Here is a 23,528-nt window from a genome sequence, read left to right as displayed (position 1 = left end):
GAACCTCTGTCTTTTTGGTTTCAAGGCTATCTATCTATTCATTATCCTATACTGCCTTTCTTTGTCTGGAATAATAATATTCCATTATATTCATTGACCTTAATTTGTTCAGTTGTCCCTCAGTCGATGGGAACTGAACTTTTGTTTCTGGTTGTTACAACAAAAAGTGCTGCCTTAGGTATTTTTGTACATATGGCTCCTTTGCCTCTTTTCTTTGCTGGTTTTGGGTTGTATACCTAAAACAGTGACTTTTGGGGCAGGTTTCCAAGTTACTTCTTAGAATGGCTGAACTGATACAAAATTCCACAACAGTCCCAAAATTTCTCCAATGGTTGTCATTTTTGTTCATTTGTTTGGCCTGAGGTGGGACCTTTGAGTTATTTTAGTTTGCATTTTTGTTTACTGTTAGTGATTTGAAACATTTTTTCATATGTTTATAGCTTTGATTTCTTCCCTTGAGACCTACCTGTTCATATCCTTTTGCCATTTATGTTTTGAAATCTGTCAAGAAAGAGGAGGGGTTGTTTACATTTATATTAGTGCTTGTGTGGCACTTTCCCCAAATTGGAGAAATGTAGCAGCTACAGAAATTGTTTCCTGGCTTTGCCTGTAGAATAGGAAAAGTCCTATTTTTGATATGTGTTCATATATATGCTACATGTGATTGTTGGGGAGCAACAGGTTATTTACTACCTCTTCTTCTAGACATATACTTTGTATAAATCTATCTATCTATCTCTATATCTATATCTATATCCATATCTATATCTATATATATAGTAATTCACTGAGGGAGATGAAAGTGTGGGACTGGAATGTTTTCTTTACTCAGTTATCTTAACAAAAGGGAGATTAGAGATCTTGTCTATTATGCCAGGTTCTTTGGGGCCTTCTGACTTGTAGTGCATATTCATGAAGTAGTAGAAATGGTGAAGGGTATTACATGTCCTTGGGAGATAATATGGTCTAGTGGAATGAACATTGGACATTGAAAGAATCTCGCCCCTTCCCTCTTTGATGGCTTAGAAAATCAGTACTCACAGAGGTCTATTAACTTACATGGTGTTATTACTGGTAAGTAGTGCAATTGAGACTCTGAACACAGATCTAACTCCAAGACCTTTGCCATTCCTGCTAGCATATTGTATATTAACTTATAATGAACTAACAGGACATTTTATTTAGGGATATGGCACTAGAGAAATTTTGTCAGGACCATTGCTTGAAATGATTATTTACACTTAATTTTCCATATTCTCAACTCACCAGTCACATGTACTGTTGTGTGGTAAGTTACTAGCTAGTTAGAGACACTATTTGTGACTTTGGAGAAGAACTGAGAAGTGCTAACATAATCATCTGATTTCATCAACACTTCCTGGTGCCATTTCTAGACCATTAGTTCAACAAGGTCTGTCAGCAGTTTGCCACATGAGTATTAAATGTTGATCAGAACATAAACCACTTAGAGCAAAAATTTGGTTTTACTAAGCAGTGCCTTTTTCCAAAATATTGGGAAAGTCTTTTGAGAGTACTTGGCCTGACTAGAGTGAAGAGGTTATGAAGAGGTTGTCTTTTGTTTTCCTAAATGCCCACCAAAGAGTTTAAACTCTTGACTGAGCTCCTTTTCAATGACTAGCCTACTTTTTAGCATCATGTTCCACCCTTCCATTCTTGCATTTTTCATTTCCCAGGACTCAACTTGAACTAGTTGCCACTTGAAGTTATTAATCTACCCTTGACTCTGGACTTTACTGATCCTGCCCTTTGATTTGAAAATGGACTCCATCATCTTCTCTATGAAAATGCTTCTTTTCCTTTAAGGATCATCTCTAATGCCACAGCTTTCCATTATCTCTTGAAATAAAAATGATCTCTTCCCGAATTTCCCACTTTTGGGAGTACTTCTTTGTGGTGATAATGATTTTGCCTGGTATTTTAGTACTTTTGTATTGTAGTATTTTTGTATATATATTTTGCCACCCCCCCCCCCACACACACACGTTAGAATGTACCTTCCCTGAGGAAAAAATCTGTACTTTATTTCATTTTTAAATCCTCAGGCTCTTGCACTAAGTGTTTAACTTGTAAAAGCAGTGAGAATCAGACAACCATTATAATATACAAATGTAATAATTTTTCTCTAGTTCATATATAAAATTTTATGTCTACAGTGAATTTTGGGAAAGAAAAGTACTTATGTTAATGTAATGTATTTGATGTGACGTTTCTTTTTTTGTGGGATCAGACTTAATTTAGTTAGCAAAGCAAAGACCCTAATGAAAAATACCCTCTTTTAATGCAGACGAGGTTGAACATGCTGTTTCTTCAGTTGATTCCTGTATTGCATGATTTCTAGTCCCCTTCCTGGTCACCCTCTGCTGTGTACAATAAAGCTTGGTGAGTCAGTACTGGGCACATAGTTTTCATTTAATGTTTAATGGTTTAAAATTTCTTTTAAATGTAACATGTGAATTTCAGAAGTTGAGGAGGAAAGGCACCATGGAGTCGTTGAGTGTTGAACTTGAAAGTCAAGAAGACCCAAATTTAAATCCTCTGTTGATACTACATATAATTCAAATTTTATGTCACTTTTCAGCAGGCTTCATGCTCTGCCTTCTCTATCCAAATCTTTTCCTCCATTGGTAACTTGTACTCTGCTCCTGCATCCCTCTACTTTGATAGGTGAGCTTTTGTGGGGTCAGGTCTCCAGGGTTCTTCCCACCCTACTTCATAGCATGCTACCTTCTCCCCATCCCTCTTTTATGTATCAGGATCAGAATGAAACTCCTTGAGGGCAGAGCCTGTCTTGCTTGTTTGGATTTGATCCCTCCCATGCTTAGATTTATTTTTCTATTTCTATCTTCATTTAATAATTTGTAAATGATGGGGTCAGACTGGAGATCTTTTATTTTTCTATCTAGCACAGGATTTGCATGCTCTTTCAGGGCAAATTACTCATATTTGTATGTACAACTTTTGTCCTCCAGAAGGTTTATGTTTCTAATTCCACCTATTTTGCCTCAGTTTTTGGCTCTATTATGGTTTAGCCCTTTAAAAAAAGGCAGCCTTCTAGGTGTGGTGACACATGCTTGTAATTTCAACTACTGGAGGAGAGTGAGAAGCTGGTGCAAGTTCTGTGAGCTACATTAGGGTGGAAGCTGAACCAGGTCCCTGGCCGAACCAGCCCAGATTGGAAAGACTGAGCCAAATTTAAGGTTTCTTCCAGGTCAATATACTGGGATCACTTCTATTCCAGGTGAGATAGGAAGATCATGGTTTCATCAAACTCATGAAAAAGTTTTTTAAAGGTGTGATAAAAGTATTGGAGGGACAAGGAGCTGACTTTTATGTATATGAAATGCAAAAAAGAAAAATAACAAGACTAAGAGAAATCTATCACTAAAGAAAAAAAGTCACTATTTGTGGAATAGAATATATTCCTTTGAATTGTTAGGGAGAAGACAATGTGCTATAGAAGAGACCAAAAGAGTCCCAATTAATATACTAAACTGAGATATTTTCATTGAAGAACAAATTTGGAAGAAAAATTTCAAGGAATAGAAAGTAGGGACAAAGAACCTACATGGGTAATAAAACTTACTAGAAGTGGGAAAACAAGTAAGGAACAATTGTTGTGTCTTGAAATTGAAGAGGGTAAATTCATTTTCCCTTGTTAGATCTAGTAAAAGAGAAGACAGAAACAAAATAAAAAGGTTTAAAAGCCAAAAACAAAGCATATAAATACTGACCTAACTAAATGTGGGGCATGTTAAATGAAGAAATCACCTTAAGCAATAGGCACTGGAAAGAAGGAACTAAAAAGGCAGGCACATTGTTTTCAGTAAGTTTTTGTAGATAAAAATTGCAGAAATAAAGGTTCTGTTGCATCAAAGCAATAGTAACTTTGGTATTTGGTTTGTTTTGTAATGATGTTCAAAGCATAATGAGACTAAAGGTGCGGTGGTTCTTAAAATTGCCACTGAATGCTAGAAGGCTGAAAAGAAAGGCACAGATGACTTACTTTAGCACTCTTTTAAGAACTGGAAAATGAAAAATCACATAACGCATATATCCCTTAACTATTATAATTTTAAATGCACACCCTCCAAAAAGAAAAGATTACTGGCTTTCAAGTTTAGAGAACCTGGTTCTGTAACCACTTTTGATGCTTACTTCTTTGGACAAATCTTTAAACCTCTTTGGGCCCTCATTTTTTTTAATCCCTAAAATGAGTCAGATTAGATGGTTTTTTGAGGTCCCTTCTAGCTCTAAATCTTTTTTTTTTTTTAGAATATTTTTTCCATGGTTACGTGTGTGCTAAATGAAAATAAAAGCAGAAGAAAAAGATCAAGGGAAAAGATCTTTATTTAGAAAAAAAATAATCTTCCTTTTGGCAAGCTCCAGCTCTTCCCCCTTAGCTCCCATGCTCCACCAGATCAAAAGTTCCCCCCTAGCGTGGGATTAGTCCTTTATAGACCAATCCCATACCAGGACATAAGGAGAAGGGAACCCTGGGAGGTGCAGAGAATGTTGGGGGATGTAGTTTCCCAGCATACAGTTTTTCTAGAGGTGCAGGGAATGCTGGGGGTTGTAGTTCCCCAGCATATAGTTGTTTTTGTTTTTTCTTTCTTTTCTCTTCCCCTCCCCCCCAAATTACACACATGATTCTTTATTTCCCCCTTCCTTTCCCACTGGCTGTTTGTTCACATGTAGTGCTCTATCTCTAGACTTTATGCCTTTGCACAAACTGATTCTCATTCTTGGAATGTACTTCCTCCTTAATTCTATTAGAAGCCTCAGCATCCTTCAACACTCATTGCAGTGTTATCTCTTAGATCAGGCATTTCCTGACCTCTGATTCTGTAGGCCCCCTCTGCCCCCAAGTATCTCTCCCACAAAAAAAGACCAGGTCAACTCCAATCCTCTTACTTAGAGGTATGTATGTTGTCTCACCTGAAGTATCATCCAATATAGATTATATCATAAACCTATAGTCACAGAATTTTAGAGTTGGAAGAGACTCTAGAGACTCTTCCAGGCCCACCTATGCATCTAATAAATATCCAGTCTTTCATACTGACATGGTCATCTAGTTTCCCTTTGAAGATATCCAGAAGAGGAGAATCCATCACTTCCGACAGCCCATTCCATTTATGGGCTGCTGTAATTGTTAGGAAGTTTTTTTTCTGAGTCTAAATTTGTTTTCAGGTTCTAACCATTATTCCTGATTCTGTCCCCAGGGCCAGACAGAACAAGCCTAATCCTTTCTCCACATGAAGGGACCTTCAGGTACTCAAAAGATACTTTTCATGATTCCCTTGTGTGCTCCAAGTTAAATACACCCAGTTTCTTTAAGTAATCCTTCTATGATACAACCTTAGGCCCTCACCATTCTGGTTGCCTTCCTCTGATAACTCTTTAGCTTATCAGTGTTCTTCTTTGACCTTGACTTTCAGAATTGAACTTTATACTACATATGAGGTCTGATGAGGGCAGAGTACAGTGAGACTATTACTTCCTTACTTGGGACAACTATACCTCCTCCTTCTCCTTGTCCCAAGTGATATCTTCTAAAGGAGGTAGAACAAAAGCTGAATTTGAAGTAGTCCAGGGAATTTTAAGAGTTGAGAACAGGCATTCCAGGCTATGCAGAAGCAGGAGATGAATGACCAAATTTAAGGGACAGAGAATGGGCAAGTGATTTGTCTATAGTTATTTGAATTAAATTCAATATTTTCAATAATAATATTACTGTAAAATTATTAATAATAATACATCCAATATTCCAAAAAGTATTAAATGTTAGAAAAGTTGTATTATTGGATTTGGACTTATAATAAAATCTCTGTTACCTGCATAGAATATTTATGGGCTGTCATTTCTTTGTACTTGTATCCCCACCATATGTAGTCCACAGAGGTGGACTACACCTCTGTGCCAGCAACTAACATGCTCATTTCATATTCATTCATTTAAATAATAGCCTGACTCACAAATGGCAAATTTTAGTCATAATTCATTAGAGTATCATGACCATTATTAGATTGTCTCTACTGTTGTCTCACTTCATCAGTATACATAGGCCCCTGATATTTTAGAATATTGGAAGGGAATTTAGTGAGCTCCTGATCCAAGCATCTCATTTTACAGATAAGGAAAGTAAGGATCTGAGGCTAATAGGTTCATCTGAGGTCAAGTCAGGTAGTAAATAGCAGAGATAGTATTTGAACTTAGGTCAACTGTCTCCAAATCCATTGCTCTTTCTATTTAACTTTGCTTTTTTGACCATGGAATACTCCTTAGTTTGAATTCCTCACGTAGTAAATGAGAAAACTGAGGCTAGATGCCCAATCTCTGAGATCAAGAGGATCTATAAGAGTTTTCTTCATCTTCACCTGGAGACCATCTCTTTTGGTTTCTGTAGTGTAAAAATTAAATTATATCTAGTAATAAAAATATTATATTTTTATGAGGTTTATTAAGGACTATTAGAAATCAAGGATACAGGGGGCAGCTGGGTAGCTTGGTGGATTGAGAGCCAGGCCTAGAGACGGGAGGTCCTAGGTTCACATCTGGCCTCAGACACTTTCCAGCTGTGTGACCCTGGGCAAGTCACTTGACCCCCATTGCCTAGCCCTTACCACTCTTCTGCCTTGGAGCCAATATACACTATTGACTCCAAGATGGAAGGTAAGGGTTTAAAAAAAAAAGAAATCAAGGATACAAGATAAAAACCATGTGCCCAGGGCTGATTAGCCCATTCAAAATCCCTGCACTTAGCTTACTTGCTACATCATTACAATGGAAGAGAAGAAAGTGTGGTAGGCGTTACTGCCAGTTAAATACCAATTGTGATCTCACCTACATGGAGACTCAGGTGAGATTATAGGGAATTCTGGGAAATACCAAGGACTTCTGGGGATTGAAGTCTAGGGTTCAAATTCTCCATGTTTATATATCCCCCTGAGGCCTGAAGAAGACTAGTCTCTCTGAAGGGTCTTGTAAACATACCAGCTATGAAATTACAATAATTTGAGGATAAGAGGAAAAGAGAACAAAACCAATAATTGCTAGGCACATTGACAAAAAGCCAGTTAGGGGGCAATCCTCTTTGGCATAAGAATATACATACAAAACAAATGCATTCAAACCCCACACAGTTCAAATCACCACATCCCAAAGTTCACTCTGGATCTTCTGGTGCAGCATATTGTCTGTGGAGGGAGGCATCTTCATGGTGCCTTCTCCAAACAGTTCACTCTCTGGATTTGGAGAGGTAGCATGTTTCTTAACCTAAAATTACTCTCAAAAGGAATTTAAACTTTGCAATTTGAAATAATAATAATTATACATTCCCCCCTGAAGAGGGTGATTGAAAAACACAGGGATTATTTAGGGATGCATGGCTGAGTTATGAGGTATATGAATCATTTGGCACGAGAAAATAAAAAACATAAAAAAAATCCAAATAAAAAAAGATAATTTCTGGATGAAATATAGACTATTAAAGTTTTATGTGTAAAAATTCTAAGTAAAGAAAAAATAAATCTATTACAAGTCCTTGAATCAGGGCCCAATTAAAATGATATAAGCATTTACCCAGTCAGTAGCCAGGACTACAGAAAGTTGTCTCATTATGAAGGACAGAAAAGGGACTAAATTTTAGGAGCCAGGTAGGAGCTAAATTTGAGATACTTGGTAGAATGTGGAACAAGGAAGACCTGCCTTTAACACATGTTAAACAGCTGCAACCTCGAACCCCAAACATGTTCAAGTCCTTTTGTCATGTCTCAAAATTTTCATCAACCCCATTGGGATTGGTTGGTCTCTTTGACCTTGTGCTCAATTGGCACTATGCAGTTTAGCTTTGTGCTTCTTTGGCACTGTTCAATGGCTCTTTTTGTATTCTCTTGTCCTGGAATCAGACAGAATCATTAAGCAAAGTCCCATAATTTTTTTTAAACAATCAGTGGCATAATTTTTATAGTCTCAAGCTTTTGGGGCATGCATTGACATTATAGCAAACATATTTTAAACTTATATTACTGCAAAATCAAAAAAGTTAAATCTTAATACTGGTGACATGTGCTTCAAATACAAAAAGGAGAGAAAAAACTGAAATAGTCTATTGCACATGCAAGAAAATATAATAGTAAAGAGTTTTAAAATTCAAAAATGTAGCTTATAATCATTGACACACTGTGTCAGCTAAGGAAATATAGAATACAAAGTTTTTTCACCAAAAATGAGATCCATTTCCTCTTCATACCTGGCCATGATCCACTGTGAGTACAAGCAAATGATTTTCACAAAGTAACAGTTTTTTTTTTTAAATAAAGAACAGTAGTACAACATGTAATGCAAATTCAAAAAGTACCAATATCTCCAGAGTTATAATAGCCCATTTAATGACAATAGCAAACAAACCACTACCATATTTTGCATGAGTCTGCTATATGACATTTAAAGAAAATGGATACTTGTCACAAGTTTTTTTAGGTGTAGCAATGTTTCAACCTTGGCTGAGATATTTAAAAACAAAGTAAAATTTATTTGGGTTTAGAACATCATCAAGAAATCTAGATTGTTCTGGTGGAAGTAAAGTGAGCTCAAGAGTTATAAATGAGAGATGCTCCCTTTTGAGGAGCCATCCAGGGGTACCATTCCTTGGGATTAACTTCCTAGCTCCTTTGGTATGAGACTGTGATGTCCCATCCATTAATATTTTTATAAATGTGGGAGGTGGGGATTATAATTGTATTTCACTTCAGCTACTAAAATGGACCTTACCTCCTATTAGAGGCAGGCAAAATGATCAGAGTTGTTGAACAAAAAAAATCTAAAAATTATGTCTAAAAACTCCTTAAAATCAATTTGAGATATTTAGCTCATTAAATTTTCCAAAGGTTGTTATACAATTGTAACCAGTTTTGATGAAGTCCATCCATCCTTTATGTGACAAATTACAAAGTCAAAATAGAAAAAAGGCTGCTTTTTTTTTTAATGTGGGTTTATTCAATAATATTTGTTCATTATAGTTATAGGGGAAAAGCAACAGATTATAACAGTAGTTAAAACCCAGTACATTAAAATGATTCAGTGTAACAGAATAGTATTGAATACATTAATATATGAACTTAAAACCAACAAAATTAAATCTTAAACAAAACAATTAGCAAAATGTAATAAAATACAGATTTTTAATAAAATATTGGAGTCTGCAAAGCCTTAAAAATATAACCTCCAGTCTTTTAAAAGTTTTTTTTTAATCCATTGAGATTCCTTTTGTCAGTACTGTGGAATATTCCACAACAAGGGTGAACATGGGTTTTAGGAATCTCAAATTGGGCAGGTCCAAATGGCAAAGAGTTGCAGGGAGATGAATTTCTCTCCTGAATCTCAGGTAAGGTAAGTAAAAGGATCAGTGCTCTCAAAAAATATCCTTTGAAATAGGCAATGCACTGCTCTCCCCTAAAATATGCCATACTTGTAATTTCCTGTTTAGAAAAGTCACTTCCTTCTCCCCGTTCTCCCCCCTGAATTCCCCTGCCAAGTGGAGGCTAATTGTTGCCTAAGGAAAGAACACCCCAGTTTTTACCAGTTGGTTTGTGATTCCGAAGACACAGTGGCAGCTACCAGCAGCCTGGGCCCTGGGGCTGAGCCTGTGTGATATTAAAATCACCTTTAAAGACTGATATAATATTAATTTAAGGTCGCCAAGGAATTCATTTACGAAATTCCTAAATGAAACACTCAAGTCATAATGGGGTTTTATGGTGGTTTAATTACAAGGGGTGTAAGAAAGAAGGAGAGGGAGAGAAGGAAAGAAGGGGAAAAGGAAAAGGGTTAACTCAACCTTCTGGCAGAGCCAGAGGGAGTTTAGGCCTGGAAGGCCAAGGTAGAGAAGAGAATCAGTCCTCGACTCACTACTGATCTGAAGGAAAGCTGTTTGCAGGCCTCCTCCCTGCTCCAGCTCCTAGCACCCACTGCCTCTCGCCCTGTCCCCAGGAAGTGAGTAAACTCCAGAGGCTGTTCTCTAACTCACTTCCTGCGCCTCACAAGTGCCAATGGTGACTCAAGCTTGGCTTAGGACAGCTCAGATGGGCAGTTATTTCTGATTTGCCATTGACTAGCACATGCCCGTATAATGTGGGTGTGCACAATTTTGGGTGCTAGACCAAGCAAGATAGAGATTTAAAAATCACACCTGGGGCGATCTGGGTCAGGAAGCCAGAGATCAGCTGGGGCCAGGCCAGCTGGGGTTGGGACTGGGGCAGGAGAGGGATCTGGGTCAAGAAGGTTGAGTGGATGGCTGGAGGCAAGCACAGATAGCAGGAGCGAGTACAATTTAAATTATGTCTTTAATAATAAAAATTTTACAATAGCACCTCAGTATCTGTAGTTCCAGGAAAACTGGAGAAGATAGAGGATGAGCATGAGGCAACAACTCCCATATTTTTTTTTAACCCTTACCTTTGGTCTTTTGGCCTTTGGCCTTAGAATCAATAATGTGTATTGGGTCCAGGGCAGAAGAGTGGTAAGGCATGTTGTTTAAGTAGCCTGCCCAGGGTCAAATAGCTAAGAAGTGTCTGAGGGCAGATTTGAATCAGGATTTACTGTCTCTAGACCTTGGATCTCAATCCACTCAGCCACCTAGTTGCCGCCACCTCCCAGTTCTACTACCTTTTAAGGAGGAGCCCAAGGAATCTTCCCACAGGCTGCTCTTATGATTTCCAGCTATTCTTCCTGCAAGATAAAATCAGCCCATTAGCTTATACCTCTTTAGAAGATTTTCCAGCATTCTTTCAGGTACTTTCTACTCACCCACCCACTCCTTTAGTTTTTTCTTCTGCTTTAAAATCAATATCAAATATTCCAAGGCAGAAGAGCAGGAAGGGCTAGGCAGTTGTGGTTAAGTGACTTACCCAGGGTCACACATCTAGGAAGTGCCTTCAATTGGATTTGAACCCAGGTCCTCCTGACTCTAGACCTGATATTCCATCAACTGTGCTTCCTAGCTGCCCCATTCAGCTCCTTTTTTATGTGTTCTCTTCCTTTGTTTGATCATGAACTCTTTGAGGGCAGGGACTTGTTTTGTGCCATCCTACACAAAATGAGGGCTTAATAAATACCTGTTGATTCACTTTGATATGCTTTGGGCCTGAACTCTGGGTTATGTTTGAAAGTTATTTTTAAATGGATTGTTTATTCATTATTTAGCCAGAGGTATAAAATAGCATTTTATTGGATACTTCATAAAATTCTTGGGAACTTTTGAAAAATTTACTGAGATTCCTGGATGTTAGATCCTTTTTTTATGTAGTGACATATATTGTACTACAAATACAGATCAGTTTAAAATAAGTGTCTGAAACTAAATCATTAAGGAAACATTAGTATGTACCACTTAGTTCCCTTAGATCTTCAAATAAGCATTTAAATGCCTCTGTATATTTTTTTGTTTATAAATAATTTTAAATTGCAGTTTACCTTCTTAGTCCTTGATTTTGAAGGTCACCTGTATGAGAAAATAATAAATATATATTAAACAATTGTATTCCTTGAATATAAAAATGAATAAGCCTCTCTGACCTTGGGCAAGTCACTGAATTCCAATGAGTAGAGAGTATATACTAAAATAGACCTTTCTAGTACTGGGATTATATAATTACAGCTCTTAACGAGTTTGCAGTGATGCAGTGGAACTAGGTGAGGAATCAGGAAGACCTGAGTTCAAATCCAGCCTGACACTAGCTGTGTGACCCAAGGGAAATCATTTAACATTGTTTGCCTCTGTTTCTTCATCTGTGAAATGAACTAGAGAAGGAAATGACAAACCACTCCAGTACTTTTGCCAAGAAAACCCAAATCAGGTCAAAAGGAGTTGGGCACAACTCGGCAACAATACAAAGCTTACAGTGAATAAGATTGTTCAGTTGTGGGGAGCTTTTTTTTTTTTGTGGTCATGTTAATAGTTTATACTTTGGACCATAGTTGGACTAGTTGACCTCTAAGAAAGTCCCTTTTAGCTTTGGCGGCATGTAAGATGTTGGTTAAGCCACTCCAAGTACTTAAACCCAGTTTGAAATAGGATTTAATTTATCTTTAACTGGCAGATTAGTTTCTCATAATCTTTTTTAAATTCAAATTCCCTACTCATTTTTTAGTTTTCACAAATTGCTGAGTTGCCCTTTCTTGTACCCTAAAGTATCTAGAATGAAAACATAACCAATGTATCTTGACTTTCACAAATAAATTGCAGTAGTGAACTTTTTGCTGAACTGTCTAGCTATGTATGGAGGTCTTTATTATTTTTATTTAAAAATTTGTTTTTTTAATGGGGGTCTAGAGGTGGGTGAAGTAGTGGGTAGGACAGATTAATCTTTTTAATGCTTTTTAATTGAAAAAATTAAAATAACTATTTAAAAAAGTGAATACCAAACCTCGTGTACTCAAAATACTTTTCCCCAGATGAATTCTTTAGTTGAGATTACTTGAATATATTGAGTTAGAATTTTTAAAAACAGGTTGAGACAGATGGGAGTTTATAGTAGCATATTTGAGAAATGACTATTTCTAGGATATAAGAAGGTAAGGACAGCATTTGCTGTGGGGGAGTAGAGTTAACATAAGTTTGGCACTTGAACTCAATGTTATGAAGATCTTTTAGGCTTTCTTCTTTTACACTTTTAGTTCATTATAAATGAGCACCATTATGAAGAGAAATTACAGATAAAAACAAATTATTTACTTGTAATCCTAGCAGAGTTAGTATAAAAAAATCATCTGTAGGCCAAACTAGGATCAGTGTGCTGTATAGGATTTACAGAGTATTTTCATATGCTGGTTTTCATCATTGGCAAATATTTGATGAATATGAGAAACATTTTTGTGTCATCGATTTACTAAATGTGTGATGAAATATAATTTGATGTCTAAGGATAACTTGTACCAATTTTGGAAGAGGAAGTGCAGAATTCAGTATCTGGGGAAAGTGAAGCATGATAATAATCATACACAAAAATATATTGGAACACATGATTAACATTAATTATGTCCTATATATCATTTTAGACACTTCAGTCATATATCCATATTATGGCTTCTTTGTTCTGTATACTTTTTTATTTTGTGTTTTGCCTTTTAAAATGGGAAAGACTTTAAGTTATTCATGTGCTGTATATTCACCAATGTGGCATTCATGTTTTTTAAATGTTTCTTTTGTAGTTTTGAATACTAAAATCCGTTGTGCTAGCAAAATATCAGGGGTTTTAGTTTTTTTTTTATAAGTATCAATTTGTAAATGTAAATTATCTTTTCTGACATCCAGGGAAATTATTCTTTATATAATTGTATTGTTTTCACATACTATGATGAATTGTATGAATTTTTAATTTTCTTAGGCTGAATTCTTTTGAGCTGAAGAGTAGTTAAAATAAGATTGTTGAAGTTTATGATCTTATTAAAAAAACAACTCAGACTTGAAATAATAGCACAAATAAAATAGTGCTGCATTGTTTGGCTAATATACCAGTTAAAATTTTATTTTACCTATTTTTAAAACTTGAAAACTGAATGTAAAAATCAAAACAAAACAAGGCCAGAGTTTAGTAAGATTCATCACTTCTTTTTTTGAAAGTACTAGTAAAAAATGCAGTCCATGTAAGATGTCTTAATTATGAATTCCTTAAAAAGCCAACTTTAAAAAAATAATTGGTTAGAAATCATTTCTATTTTGAATAACTTAATCAGAGGAAAATTAGTATAGTGGCTAGTGTATTACAGTAATTAAATGAGGAAGGGAAGAAGTGCTCACAACACCTTAAAAAGAACCATTCTTCAAAGCAAGGGTAATAACTTACTAATTGGTTGGAGTTTAGGGTTTTTGCTTTGATGGTTGTAGGTATTTGACATTAGCAGGTAATTATTACCTGAAAGCAGAAAAACAGAAATATAGATTGCTTTTATCAAAGAATCTTAAAATTGCCAAGAACATGAAATTCCATCATAATTTTTTTGAAAAGCCTTCCTCAGCATCACCAAGTGATCATGTAGCTTCATTTAGGTGAATAGCTCTTGAAGCTACTCAGCTACAAGTCAGCCAGCATCATTCATTCATTCATTCATTCATTCATTCATTCATTCATTCATTCATTCATTCACAACCCTTATCTTCTGTCTTATTGGTTCCAAGATAGAAAAACAGTAAGGGCAAAGCAATGGGGTTGAGTGACTGGCTCAGGGTCACACAGATAGGAAGTGTCTGAGGCCATATCTGAAACCAGAACCTCCCATCTCTAGGCCTAGCTCTCTATCCATTTCCTCCCACTATTTATTTAAAGTGCTTATTATATGCCAGACTCTACACTGAGAATATAAAGACAGGCAAAAAACAAAGTCCTTGGACTCAAGTTCACATTCTAATTGGAAAGACAACATTTCATACAATTATGTATGAAAAAATGAAAGTGAATGTGTGAGAACTCAGTTAGGGGAAGAAGTATCCTATGCTAGCAATTGCAGGATCAGTGTAGCTTGATCAAATGGGAATTAAAAAGTATAAGGAGACTGGAAAGGTAGGAAGGGGCTGGGTTGTGAAGGATTTGTGTTTGATCCTGGAGAGAATAAGCATTAGGTGGAATTTTTTTGAGTTGGGGGTAAGAAAGCAGGAGTGGGTTCCATGGTCAAAACTCCTTTTTAAGAAAGATCACTTTAGCAGCTTGAGAGGAAAATGGATTGCAATGGGAAGAGACTCAAAGGAGGAGACTATTTAGAAAGCTAATGAGCATAATATGAGGGTAAGAAGTGATGAGGACCTAACAGGGTGATAGTAGGTACACATGTGAGATGTTAAAAAGGTAGAAGGGTGAATGTGGATAATGCTAAGGTTGCAAGAGAAAAGGACATGAAGTTTGCCTGTTAAGAGAGCACTGATAACTCTGGAGAGATCCATTTCAGTGAAATGATAAAGCTACTTATTGCACTTTGTTGTAGTTCTCATTTGCAATTTTGCCCAAAGAACAAGTCCCTTGGTGACTAATTCTGATTCGGAGAGATTTGAGAAGAACATATCTAGGGCTCCATGTGGTCCAGAAAAATAATCTTATAAAATGACACCATAGTAGGTCTTTTTAGTACTAATTCTGTAAATGATTCTCTTAGTTATTATTTAAGAACATTATATTGCCGAAAAATACATATAATTTTGCTTTCCTACCTTTTGCCCATGCTTATTCCTCCATTTCTTTTTTCTTATTACTAGAATTTTACACTATTTCTAATACCTGAAACTGTGATATTCATCCTTTACCCTCTTTATTAGGCACACACTCCTGGTATTTTTATCATTAATCTTATTGTTATCTTAGTTTTAGAAACACTTTTTAAAATTGATGTTTAAACCGTTACTTTCTGTCTTAATAACAACTGTAAGACAGAAGGGTGAATGGATTTATGTGACTTGTCCAAGGTTACCCAGCCTGGAAGTATCTTGAGTCCAGATTTGAACCCTGGCCTTCCTAACTATAGGCCTGGCATTCTATCCACTGAGCCCCTTAGCTGATTGACCCTTTGATAATTTTAAGCCAAAAAAAAAAATCTCTTCCTATCTTTTTTTTTTTTAACCCTTACCTTCTGTCTTGGAGTCAATACTGTGTATTGGCTCCAAAGCATAAGAGTGGTAAAGGCTGGGCAATGGAGGTCAAGTGACTTGCCCAGGGTCACACAGCTAGGAAGTGTCTGATGTCAGATTTGAATCCAGGACCTCCCGTCTCTAGGCCTGGTTCTCAATCCACCGAGCTACCCAGCTGCCCCCTCTTCCTATCTTTTTAAGTGTTTTTTAATGTAAATGATTTCTGTATTTTGACTTGGGAGTCTTCTGTATCTTGATATACCATGTGATTTGGGTTATTAAAATGATTTATAATGATCTTTTATAATTTTTGCATTGAACCATCCTTGAATTCCTGATTACAATGAACCCTTAAAAAAATTAAAATCTTGATTTTTACATTAAACTTGAATTTAATGAGTGCCTCCTGGCATCTTCTTGTCAACATCCCTTCCCCTCACCTATAATTATTAATTTTAGCTGTAAAAGTCTAAAAATATTTATACAGGCACTAATAGCTACCACTTTATTCTAAAAAGATATAAGGTGATCATTTTTTTTTTAAACCCTTACCTTCCATCTTGGAGTCAATACTGTGTATTGGCTCCAAGGCAGAAGAGTGGTAAGGGCTAGGCAATGGGGGTCAAGTGACTTGCCCAGGGTCACACAGCTGGGAAGTGTCTGAGGCCAGATTTGAACCTAGGACGTCCCGTCTCTAGGACTGGCTCTCAATCCACTGAGCTACCCAGCTGCCCCCTAAGGTGATCATTTTAAACTAGTTTTATTTCAGCTAGTGATGTTTTTATACTTTTAAACATTGATATCTTTTTTATATCTTATTCATATCTGAATAAGATAATCTGAACCCTTTCTTCCTCTTCTCTTTCCTTGTAACAAAGATTTAAAAAAGGGGAAAAAAAAAACCCCAGTTCTTCAAAACTAAGCTACTTAATTTGTTCAGCAAAACCTAGACAATGCAGTAGTCAATTGGTGGCAAACTTACAGCACAGGTACCAAAGGTGTCACTCAGAGCCCTCTCTGTGGGCATGGGACTGTCCTCACTGCCCTCTTCCCCCCTCTCCCACCAACTTCCCCCCAACTCTCCCAGTTGGTTACTAGAAGGGCAGAGGAACTCAGGTGGAACTGCTCCCCTCCCCCTCTCCCCTGCCCCTCTGCCCAGCAGCCCAGAGCAGCAGCCCAGTGGAAGCACACAAGGCTGTAAATTGGTCGGCTCACAGGAGGCAGAGCTGGAGAGGGACAAAGCCTTCAGGCCACTGTCCTCTCCCTCTCTACATTTACTGAGGACCTTCTTCACTTCACCCATCCCTCTACCCAGCAGCCCAGTGGGAATGTTTCCTCCCTCCTTGGTGTGGGGTTGGATGTACCCAGCACTCATGACTGGGAGGGGCACAATATTCAGAAGGGGGTGGGGTGGGACCTGGCACTCATCTCTAAAAGGTTTGCCATCACTGCAATAGTTTATACCTCTAGTTTAACACTTTCACCAATGAAAGAAGAAAGATGCATTTTCTTAACTTGGGTGGGGGCGGGTGGGACATTGTAGTTGGGTTTTTGTTTTATTGTTCTTTCATTTACATTGTTGTAGTTATCATTTTCAACCATTCACTTCTGTTTGTTCACAGCTATTACCATAGTTGATCAGGTCCATTGCACTCTACTATTCAGCAAATTCCAGTGACCCCTTGTTACATATAGAATAAATTATAAACTCTTTTTTTTTCCTCCTTGCTTTTTTTTTTTTTAATTTAAAGCCCTTGCCTTCTGCCTTAGAATGGTTCCATGGTTCCATGGCAGAAGAGCAGTTAAGGGCTAGGCATTTGGAGTTAAGTGACTTGCCCAGGAGCACACAGCTAAGATGTGTCTGATCTCAAATTTGAATCCAGGATACTGGGCCTGCCTCTCTCTCCACTGAACCACCTACCTGTCCCTCCCCCTTGCTTTAAAAGCCCTCACAACTTTATTCTAATGTCTTTATAGCCTCCTCCTCCCACTTAGTCAATAAACATCATTAATCATCAGCTATGTGCCAACTACTATTTTAAGCCCTGGGCATACAAAGAAAGGTAAAAGACAGTTCTTACTTTCTTGTAGAATGCAGGATTTTAATTGGATCTTGAAGAAAACTAAACCGGACAGCAGAGAGGGGGAAGGAGAGAATTTGAAGCATGTAGAATGGCTGGTGAAAATTCATGGAACTGGGATCTGGAATGCCTTCTTTGAGGAACAGCAATTTCCAAATTGGGGGAGGGGGTTTCTTTTGATGTTTCTCATCTATTGTCAAGTCTGTTTTCTGTTTTGACCATTCTAATTTTCCGAATACTTGCTTCCTGCATGAGATTTTTCAGCCTTTTTTTCTAATGCTACATTTTCTTTGTTATTCTTTTTCTTCCTAGCCTTTCCATTCTTGTTTCATTTCTTCTAGGTACTCTTCAAATACTCCCCCCCCCCCCCCACCCCCCCACCCCAGTCTTTACTTGAACTTGTTTTGGAGTTGTGGTCCTCTTTCAAATTTAAGCTCTGTGTATTTCTCAAATCAAGGTATTTCCTCCTGGTGCTTAGTGCTTTTCTTGGTTTGCACACTTGAGAGGTGTGGGCTTGTGTCAAGCTCCTAGGCTGAATGATGTGAGCAGGGGCCTAATTGCTTCTGAGTATAATTGGCCCAGATTAGGCCCTTCCTTTCAGAGTCTATGGACTGCTCCAGTCTTGGGTTCTGATTTAGGAGCTCCCTCTTATTACAGGGCTCCACAACTTCTACCTGCTTGGAGGTTCCACCAGGATTCCTTCCTTTAACAAACCCCCCCCTTTTCCCTTCCCCACTTCATGACCAATTTTATAGACTCAGCAGCTACGCCCATCCTGGGTCCCCATTGTGGGCTGCCATGTCTGCTGAGCTAACTGGGTCTGCCCCTCCTGATATCGGACCTGATCAGAAACACCCTCAAGCTGTACTCTGCTAGGCTGGCCATATGTTCAGACCATGTCCAAGAGTCCAAGAGTGCTGCACTAGGTAACCTCATGTCCTAGGACCACTGGCTTCTGAGCCAGGCTAAGCATCAATCAGCTGGTTTGGGAAGGGTGAGGAAAGCAGTTTGTTTAGAGTGCAGTTCTAGATCTGACCAGGATGTTGACCAGGATGTTCCTGTACCCTGGGTCATAGGAAGGGCTCCAACTTTGCTGGGCTTGGGTTCATTGTAGCTCAGGGAATGCTGGCACTGCTCTAAGGCTGTACTCTGTTCCCTTAGCTTTTTCCCTACCCTGATTTGTTTATATTAGTATCTTTTCAGGACTTAAGATCCTATTGTGGAATTTTAGAATGGGTAGGAAAATCTACAGATGACTATTTCTGTCACCTAGTTGAGTAATGCATCTCTAACCTGGAATTTTGGGGCATCCTGAGCTAGCACACTGCAATCTTCTCATCAGTGTCTTTTTTTTTCCAAAGTCCCTCAAAAATTTGTCATTTTACTCAATCTGATGAATATGAGGTGGAACCCCCTGAGAATTCAGTTGGCATTTCTCTATTATTGATTTGGAACATTTAAAAATATGTGGTTGTTGATAACTTGTTTCTTCCTTTGAAAACTACTTGTTCATATCCTTTGACTAACCTGTATTATATTCTTGTACTTTTAAAAAACTTCTCCATAATTGTGGAAGATAGAGCTTTTCCTAGGCCTTATCTACAAAACAGTGATTTCCCACAAAGCAAAAATAATGATTTTTTCTTATAGATATTTAAACATGGAAAAAGAGTTGTTTATCCTTTTTTTAGGTTTTTGACACTTTTAATACTTTGAATTGTATGAAAGCCTGCTTTCAATTTTTGTTTCTTTTCAATTTCTTTCTCCCCCTCCTTGTTTCTTTTGTTTCTCCCTCTTTGCTTTTTTTCCCTTTCATTCCAAAGATATGGTGGATCCAGCTTGAGAGCAAATTACAAAATGTTTCAGTGTGAGCATTTATATTTCTTTAATCAGCAAACACTGAAAATCAGGGCTTGAGTTACTTTTTGTGTGGATTATTTAGATTTAAGAATGGTGGTGGTGATTATGTTAATAATGTAAATTAATCTGAAAGGTGTGCAATTGTACTTTTTTATTTGGAAAGTTGTGAAACCATTTACAAGCACACCTTTAGTTACAAATGTTTTTTATTGATTTTTTTTCCAAGAAAATATCCAAAAATTTTATGTTTTAAAATACTATTTAAGAAGGACAGGTAGGTGGTTCAGTGGATAGAGAGCCGGGCCCTGGAGGTCTTGGGTATGGCCTCAGACACTTCAAACTGTATGATCCTGGGCAAGTCACTTAACCCCCATTGCCTAGCCCTTACTACTCTTCTGCCTTGTAACTAATACTAAGTACTAATTCTAAGACAGAAGGTAAGAGTTTGAAACAAATAATATTTAAGGCATTTCTTTGCAATATCCAATATTTTTGAATACTTTGAATCTGTGATAGGTTACAGATAGTGGGCATTGCCCCCAAGGTAGAGATTGCAACCTATCCTCCTAATCTGGTATGATGCTCACCATGTCCCCCAAATCCTACATAAGAGGTGTGCCATGAGGACTCTCCTCTTAACATTCCACAGATACCAGTGGAGCACACAGGCTGTTGGCTACCTTTTCTTCTTATTATGTAATCATTTATCTCTATCTTTTTACTTTTTTATTTTATTTTTCCAAAGTTATAGGATTCATGTTGTCTCCCTCCCTTCTTCCCTTTCCCCTCCCAGAGTTAAGCAATTCAATCTGGGTTATTCATGTATTTTGTGATTATCTTTTTAGACCACTTCTAGTACTCAGTTTTTTATTGATAATATGCTGTAATCCCATCCTCCCCCTACATAGAAACTTGAGTGCAGACCAGCCTCAAGTCATATCTCTATTATCTAATTAATTGACTGAAATAGCCAAAGGCTAGCAAGGTCTCACCAGGCCCTTTCTTTTTGTGTCCCAATAGGTGAAGGGAAGATGGGCCAGTTAAATTTGAGTGTATTTGGTGAGTAATGTAGTCTTTGGTTTTCTTATTGATATAAAGTATTTTTAAATAGTTTTCTAAGGACTGGATATAATCAATACTTATTCTGAGATGAATGTTCTTGAACTTGTTTTAAGAAAAGGACTAAATTACATCATGATGTTGCTATCCATAATTATTTTGAATGATATCAAATGAAATTACCAAGTGGGAATAGTGTGAAAATATTTCAACTTATTAATATTTCATTAATATAATTAATTTCACTAGTATAATTAATATAATATGTATCAGCAGAGTTTTCTTGTATTTATTCATTTTTCCAATTTTACTTCTTGAGTCAGGACTTTGTGTAGGGCTAGGTTTTATGCCCTTTTGGAAGAATTGGTAGGACTTTTTCATCTTTTTATTACCTGGAATCTAGTCAGTCCAGGAACTCCTGGGAGCAATGGGCTGGTTGGTTAGTCTCTACTCTAGACTTGGATAGTTTGATCCAGGGAATGTCCTAATCTAAACTCCTGAAAACTTTGGAACCCTTGTTCAAGATTAGTCAATAAGCATTTGGGTTCTATGCAAGTTCCAGGTATCTTCAGCTTTTCTATTTTTTAGTCTTCTATTTCCCAGTCTTGAGTATCATAGCCCCAAGCAACTTCTGTGCTTCTTTGATTTGCCCCTGTATCCTATTTAATCTGTGGACTGCATATGAGCCAAGTTTTTGTGCCTGGACTCTTTAGTCACAAAAGCCCATAGGCTTCTGGCTGTCTTTGTAAGTGGTCTGGCAAAATTCATTCACTGTAATTTCTCCATGGATTTGGCTGCTGCCTTTTACTTTTTTTCTTGTTTATTTGTAAATCCTTGATGGGAATAATTGTCAGAGAACTAGTCTATTCTGCTTTCCACTACAGCATCCTGAGGAGAGTCCTACATGTAATGTTTGTTTTGGTCCTTATAATCTTGTAAAGTATGCTTTGAGTGAACTTTTTTACAGATAAGGAAACTGAGTCTGAGAGAGATAAAGAGATTTCTCCATACCTAATGTCTGTGATGAGATTCAAATACTCTTCCTGATTCCAATATAGCCTCTTATCCACTATTCTAATAATATCAGGAAAGTTCTTAGAGATTCCTTCCTTAGAATAGGATAGGACTTAGATTAAGTACAATTTGAAACATTCTACTCTACAAGCTAACACAATAAGACCTTATTTGGTAACCATTCAGTATCAGGGTGGCAAAATATCTGTTCCAGTAGAAGAGATGGAGCCAGAAAAGTAATTAACAGTTCAGATGAATAGATAATTCAGTTGCCAAGTGCTATATAATTGAGTTTTGTTTTTTACTAGATTTGCCTATGAATAATTATCCAGGAATTATACTTTTCTGTGATCCTAACTATTACCTGAGGTACAAAGGAAGGCATTTCTGTGATCTTATTGGAATAGCAAATCTTATGGTGGATTTTCAAGACAAATTAATTTGAGGAATGAATAAGGATAGGACCTTTAATTTTCATCGATATAGGGAACTTTCAAGTAAGGAAAACTTTTTCAGCTTCTAGAGGACTGGGGTGTTGAGTGATGGGATGACATTGCCATTATCTAGGATGACATAGCCATTATATATCAGAGGTGGGACATAAGTCAAAGTTTTCTTGGCTTTTTTTGGTCCAACTCTATATACAAAGCCATGATGCCTCTCTTTAGGTCTAGGAATAATGGCTAGTAGTATTACAAACAGAATGCTTATAGGAATTAATAGAATAGAGATAGCAAACATTTGAGGTTAATAATACCAGGGTAGATAGCCATCTCTTAACTTAACTATCCCTTTGTCATTATCAGAAAAATGAAAGCTATCCTAAAAATCTTAGTGCAAATTTAAGCCAGTAAAACTTAAAATTGCACCAAAACTTTTAGGATACCCTGTACTTAGATGAAGGATCATGAATTTGTCCTGCTGTTAACTCAGAATTGCAATAATTTATAATTGAAAGGAAAGAGAAAAACCCATCCATCTCATTTTTTCTTTTAAAAAATAAGAAAAAAATCAGAGCCACCAACTTAATAAAAGATTAATATACCAACAATGTAAAACAACTTCTAATATTTTCTTTTTCTCATCTTTTCTCTTCCATGTTCTCCTTTTCGTTCCAAATTCTTAACATATTTGTAGAAAATGACCATGATTAAGTCTTCTTAATAAGATGCAGTTGCTCCTCCTTGTATATCTTTTATTATTTTTTTATTTTCTTAAATTTTCTTTTTATTTTTTTTAAACATTTTTACTTGGTCAATTTCAAACATTATTCCTGGGATACAAAAATCATTTTCTTTTCCTCCCTCCCCTCCCACCACCCCTCCCATAGCCGACGTGTGATTCCACTGGGTATCACATGTGTCCTTGACCCAAATCCATTTCCATGTTGTTGGTATTTGCACTAGGATGTTCATTTAGAGTCTACATCCCCAATCATATCCCCTCGGCCCCTGTAGTCAAGCAGTTGCCTTTCCTCAGTGGTTTTACTCCCACAGTTTTCCCTCTGCACGTGGATAGTGTTTTTTTCTCATAGATACTTCCAGATTGTTCAGGGACATGGCATTGACACTAATGGAGAAGTCCATTACGTTCGATTGTACCGCAGTGTATCAGTCTCTGTGTACAGTGTTCTCCTGGCTCTGCTCCTCTCACTCTGCATCACTTCCTGGAGGTTGTTCCAGTCTCCATGGAATTCCTCCACTTTATTATTCCTTTTAGTACAATAGTATTCCATCACCAACATATACCACAATTTGTTCAGCCATTCCCCAATTGAAGGGCATCCCTTAATTTTCCAGTTTTTTTGCCATCACAAAGAGCACAGCTATGAATATTCTTGTACTTGTTTTTTTCCTTATTATCTCTTTGGGGTACAAACC

General features: G+C 37.1%; 1 protein-coding gene across 6 annotated transcripts in view; it reads left to right on the top strand.

Annotated features, from left to right (window-relative positions):
• PIK3CB (phosphatidylinositol-4,5-bisphosphate 3-kinase catalytic subunit beta) overlaps positions 1-23,528 on the top strand; it is a 200,268-nt gene that overhangs the window by 28,667 nt on the left and 148,073 nt on the right. For 2 of the 6 annotated variants that reach the window (XM_056793673.1, XM_016433556.2), the window contains exons 2-3: positions 2,306-2,400; positions 20,596-20,634. The exons of 2 other annotated variants lie outside the window; for them this stretch is intronic. The gene's annotated coding sequence lies outside the window, so the exon portion shown is untranslated. The remainder of the gene's footprint in view (positions 1-2,305; positions 2,401-20,595; positions 20,635-23,528) is intronic. 2 more of the 6 variants (XM_056793674.1, XM_056793676.1) reach the window with 2 other exon arrangements.

This window comes from Monodelphis domestica, chromosome 4 (genome assembly GCF_027887165.1).
Source record: "Monodelphis domestica isolate mMonDom1 chromosome 4, mMonDom1.pri, whole genome shotgun sequence".
NCBI classification, from domain to species: domain Eukaryota; kingdom Metazoa; phylum Chordata; class Mammalia; order Didelphimorphia; family Didelphidae; genus Monodelphis; species Monodelphis domestica.
The sequence above is the reverse complement of the archived record's forward strand: the minus strand, read 5'-3'. Positions and strand labels throughout refer to the sequence as shown.